Here is a 6,191-nt window from a genome sequence, read left to right as displayed (position 1 = left end):
AAAAAAAAAAAAAAAAAAAAAAAGACAAAATCTCTCATTTCATTTGAGAAAAGGCATAACAAAATATTTTATTCCTTTTTTTAGCTATGTAATTTAACCCCCTTCCTTCAATCCAAATCTGCTACATTTTTGTTCAATCAATAACTTCATAAGCTACATGGGATAGGAGAGTTACACCCTCCCACGGGACAGCTAGCTGCCATGTTCTACTGAGTGAGATATGCAAACTGAAGGCTGGATCTAATGGTGAAGACAATAATCTTAAAAAAGAAAGAGAGAGAGACAGAGAGAGACGTTAGAGAAGTAGAAGAAGAAAAGAAGTAAGGTAGGATAAGACTTAGGAAGAAATTTCAAAAAAGAATAAAAGTAACTAAAATAGATCTTTAGAAAATTATGCTGTGTGGTAATATAATACAAATTCTCTTCTTTAGTTTTCCTAAAGAAACTAAAGAACAATTTTAGTGTTCTAAAATTGTTAGTGTAGTGTCCAGAACAATTTTATTTTGCTACTGTATTTTGGTTTTGAATCTGATTTGGACAATGGAATAAAATAGTAGTTAGACGAGCTTTAACACTGGTTTGGGGCAAAAGATGATCCACATCCGGGTAACAAGAATGATGCAGGATGGGGAAGGTATATTTCTTTGTCAATCATAACAGTTACCAAATATTAGAAATAAAATGTCTTCACACCATAGAAAATTTATCTCCCCATAGCTCTGGGTTCCACCAAAGATTTTTTCCTCAGACATTGTATTACTCCAGATTCATTCAGGAAACACAAACCACTCATCAATATAAAAAGGAGAAATTTTAGTATAAAGAACTATTAACTTTTGGCCGGGTGCAGTGGCTCATGCCTGCAATCCCAGCACTTTGGGAGGCTGAGGCAGGAGGATCTCTTGAGGCCAGGAGATTGAGACCAGCCTGGGCAACATAGCAAGGCTTTGTCTCAATAATAATAATAATAATAATAATAATTAGCGGAGTGTGGTGGTGCATGCTTGCAGGTCCAGGTATTCAGGAGGCTGAGGCAGGAGAATCACTTGAGAAAAAAAGAATGATTTACTTTTTTGGTGAGGGAAAAAACATAGAGAATAGGAAAAAGCAAAAAGATCATTTTGCAGTGCCTGACATGTTAATGCGAACAACTCTAAAAGGAGTGCAGGTTTTTATTGTTGTTTCATATTTGTGTTCCTTTTCTGCATTTTTCTTGATAAACAAGTGTTAGGTTTTATAAAACAAAGATAACATTTGTCTTTAATGAAATTTCCAGGATGTTTGGCTTATAAAATTTAGTATTAATCTTTCTCACCTTACAAAAATCCCTTAATCCACCCTAATCTGCAGGAAGAAAGCCAGCTGACAATGAGTGCAACCCAGTCAGGCTAGGAGGCTTCCCAGCACTGACCTCCTCCATCCTCTCATCCCCCCACATCTTTTCTGAGCCTCATGCTTGTCACAAGATGTCCCTAGTGAAACATGAGTAGAACTGTAGGGGGTAATACATTTTCTCGTAGAGGGAGGGGTATTGAGCTAGGAAGAGCTGAAGCCTAAGAAGCTCAGTAATTCTGAATTCCTAACTTCAGGAGGGACCCATTTCCGGGACATTGCTGGAGCCAAATCACACAATTCTGTGAACCAGTACCATCCAGAAGATGTTCTCCTGTCTAGTACTCAGGAGTTTTGCAGAGGTGAAAAAGATGATAGTCACAATAACTCATATTTATTATCTTCTGTTTGTCATATACTATGCTTCAGTGTTTTTAAATAATATTTAATCCTCATGACTATCTTACGAGGTAAATACTAATCTTCTTTCCATTTTATAGCTTAGAATACTGAGGCTTAAGATAATTAAATGTCCTTCTCAGGATAAGGCAGCTGATAAGTCAATAGGAATTGAACCCTATCAGGCCAACTCCAAAGCCCATGCTCTTAATCATGTTAAAAACAAAACAAAACACAACACAACACAAAAAACAAGAAAATATCATAAAGATTTAAGAACTTCACAACAATATTTTTACATTAAGATAAATTACTGTTCCTGAAAGCCTGGAAAATATGGGAATCCTAAAGTTACAGTTATTTTATTTTGTTTAACTAACATTTAAATATACTATTTGTTAGGCAGTGTCCAAAGCCACTTTAAAAACATGAACTCTTTTCATTTTCCTAAAAACAATCGATGTGATGGGCTCTTCATTTTATAGGAAAGGAAACTGATAAAGACAGAGATAAAAAACTTGCCCAAGGGCGTATGACTACAAAATGTGTCATAATCAGAGCTCATTAATATCAAGCTTCAGAGGCTACCATGAGAATTATAGGCAGTATATTATGAATGACTCATACTCTTAGCTTTTCTATCATAGATTCCAACATCTTCTCTCATAGGAGCATTGTCTAATCCTTTTTCTATTTTACTCCTAAAGGTGGAAAGAATCATACCTCATGCTCACTTTGAACTGCCCCACCAAACCCTTCTCCAGATGATCTTGATCCTTCCCTCCATCAAGCCACCACTCCTCAGAATTGAGGGTTAAACATGAAATTAGAGCAAACTAACGAATCCAGATAAATTGTTTTTGAGTCCTTCAGGATTGAGAGGACACAACAGTGGAACTGGGAACCACTCAGGCAGAGTCACCCTCTTGGAACACTTGCTTCACCTGCCACCATTATAAAATGGAGTAGAGCTGGAAATGACTTGTCTCCTGTCCTGGTTCTTCATTACTGCATAGAAAACCACCTCAAATTTAGCAGAGTATGGCAACGTCAATCACTTGTTATTGCTATTTCTCATGGCTTTAGGGTGTGACTGGGCTCCTCTAGGCATCGTTGCTGGGAATCTCTCATGCTTTGCAGGCAGCTGGTGACTGGGCTTGGCGCCATCTCAAAGACTTCCTCACTCATAGGTCTGGTGGCTGATACTGGCTGTCAGCTGGGCCTTCAGCTTGATTTTTGGCCAGAGCACCTGTGCATGGCTTCTCTATGTGCCTCCAGATGGGATGGCTTGGGCTTACTTATAGCAAAGCACATGTACTCTAAGTTAAATATTTGAGGAAGAGAGCCAGATGGAAATTTATTGACTTTTAGAATCTGTTCTCCAAAATTATGCCAGTTCACATTTAAGAGGAACCAAATTAGAATTTACATATTGTAGAGAAGAGAGCCAAACAATACAGGAGTACTGTCTAAGCCACCACATCATCTCACATGCAGGAAAAATCTCTTGGAAACAGAATTATGCTTGTTTAGAAGTCGTATTTTAGGTTTTGGGATACATGTAAAGGTTTGTTACATAGATAAACATGTGCCATAGGGGTTTGTTGTACATATTATTATATCACCCAGGTATTAAGCTCAGTACCCAATAGTTATCTTTTCTGCTTCTCTCCCTTCTCCCACCATCCCCCGTCAAGTAGACCTCAGTGTCTGTTGTCTCCCTGTGTTCATAAGTTCTTATCATTCAGCTCTCACTTACATGTGGGATCGTGTGGTATTTGGTTTTCCTTTCCTGTGTTAGTTTGCTAATCTGATGATAGCCTTTAGCTCCATCCATGTTCCTACAAAGGACATGATCTCATTCTTTTCTATGGATGCATAATATTTCATGGGGTGTATGTACCACATTTATTTTATCCAGTGTGTCATTGACGGGCATTTAGGTTGATTCCATGTCTTTGCTATTGTGAGCAGTGCTGCGATGAACATTTACGTGCATGTCTCCTTATGGTAGAACCCTTTATATTCCTCTGGGTATATACCCAGTAATGAGATTGCTGGGTCAAATGGTAGTTCTGCTTTTAGCTCATGGAGGGATTGTTGTGCTGCTTTCAACAATGGTTGAACTAATTTACACTCCCATCAACAGTGTATAAGTGCTGAAACCTCACCAGTCTCTGTTACTTTTTGACTTTTTAATAATAGCCATTCTGAGTGGTGTGAGGCATCTTGTGGTTTTGATTTGCATTTACCTTATGATCAGTGGTATTGAGCTTTTTTCATATGCTTGTTGGCCACATGTATGTCTTCTTTTGAGAAGTGTTTGTTCATGTCCTTTGCCCACTTTTTAATAGGGTCATTTGTTTTCCTTTTGTAAGCTTGCTTAAGTTCCTTATAGATGCTGGATATTAGACCTTTGTCAGTTTCTAAAAATTTTCTCCCATTCTGAAGGTTGTCTGTTTACTCTGTTGATAGTTTCTTTTGCTGTGCAGAAACTCTTAAGTTTAATTAGATCCCACTTGTCAATTTTTTCTTGTGTTGTGATTGCTTTTGGTGTCTTTGTCATTAATATGGTTTGGCTATGTCCCCACCCAAATCTCAACTTGAATTCCCATGTGTTGTGGGAGGGACCTGGTGCGAGGTAACTGAATCATGGCAGCAAGTCTTTCTCATGCTATTTCTGTGATAGTGAATAAGTCTCACAAGATCTGATGGCTTTAAAAAGAGTAGTTCCCCTACACAAGGTCTCTCTCTTTGCCTGCTGCCATCATGTAAGATGTGACTTACTCTTTCTTGCCTTCTGCCATGATTGTAAGGCTGAAATTAAACTAACAGGAGGATTTGGAACCACAGATAAACAAGGCAAAGCAGCTTATTGGTAAATCAAATTAGTGATAAACGTCCTACCTGTGAAATAACTATTCAAGGAAAGGAATTTAAAGATTTGGTAGATACAGGAGTGGACATTTCAATCATTTCTCTACAGCACTGGCTGTCCACGTGGCCAATTCATCCCACACAATTTAACATAGTTGGAGTTGGTAAAGCCGCTGAAGTATATCAAAGCAGTTATATTTTGCATTGTGAAGGGCCCGATGGACAAGCTGGGACTGACTATTCAACCAATTATAACTTCTGTACCTATAAATTTATAGGGAAGAGATTTATTACAACAATGGGGAGCACAAGTTCTAATTCCAGAACAATTATGTAGCCCTCAAAGTCAACATATGATGCATGAAGTTGGGTATGTCCTTGGTACAGGACTAGAAAAAAGTTTGCAAGTTTTGAAAGACCTGCTTCAAGTGGAAAAACAAAGTTTCTGCCAAAGATTAGGAAATAATTTTTAAAGGCGGCCATTGTTAAGCCTCCAGAACCTATACCTTTAAAATGGTTAACAGATAAGCCAATTTGGATACAGCAATAGCCGGTAAGTAAAGAGAAACTGGAGGCTTTAGAGAAATCAGTTACTCAACAATTAGAAACGGGCTCATAGCTCCACCATTTCCCCTTGAAATTCTCCAGGTTTTGTAATAAAGAAAAAATCAGGTAAATGGAGAATGTTAACTGACTTAAGAGCCATCAATTCAGTTGTACAACCTATGGGAGCATTACAGCCAGGATTGCCTTCCCCGGCTATAATTCCAAAAAACTGGCCTTTAATAGTTATAGATTTAAAAGACTGTTTCTTTACTATCCCTTTAACTAAGCAAGACTGTGAACGGTTTGCATTTACAATTCCTGCAGTAAACAACCTGCAGCCTGCAAAGCATATTGGAAAGTGTTGCCACAGGGCATGTCAAACAGCCCAACAATCTGCCAGACATATGTGGGGCAAGCAATTGAACCTACTGGTAAAAAATTTTCACAGTGTTACATTATTCATTATATGGATGATATACTTTGTGCTGCCCCCACTAGAGAAATACTACTCCAACGGTATGATCATTTGCAAAATTCGATTTCTCGCACTGGTTTAATTATAGCTCCTGACAAAATTCAGACTGCTACTCCTTACTCCTAATTGGGGACCTTAGTAAATGACACTACCATTGTGCCTCAGAAAGTAACCATACATAGGAATCAACTAGAAACATTAAATGACTTTCAAAAACTACTAGGGGATATTAATTGGATAGACTTGCTGTAGGCATTTCTACCTATGCCATGAGTAATCTGTTTTCTATCCTTAGAGGAAATCCTAGTCTCACTAGCCCTCGGCAATTAACAAAGGAGGTGGAGGCAGAGTTACAACTGATTGAGAAGCAAGTCCATAAAGCTCAGATAAATAGAATAGATCCAGAGAAAACTCTAGATTTGCTAATTTTTTCGACACAGCATTCACCTACTGGTGTTATTGTCTAAGAACAGGACTTAGTAGAGTGGCTTTTCTTCCACATACTAACTCACAGACTCTAACTCCTTATTTAGATCAAATTGCTACTATGATAGGGATTGGG

Source organism: Rhinopithecus bieti, unplaced genomic scaffold (assembly GCF_001698545.2).
Source record: "Rhinopithecus bieti isolate Rb0 unplaced genomic scaffold, ASM169854v2 scaffold_20175, whole genome shotgun sequence".
NCBI classification, from domain to species: domain Eukaryota; kingdom Metazoa; phylum Chordata; class Mammalia; order Primates; family Cercopithecidae; genus Rhinopithecus; species Rhinopithecus bieti.
The sequence above is the reverse complement of the archived record's forward strand: the minus strand, read 5'-3'. Positions refer to the sequence as shown.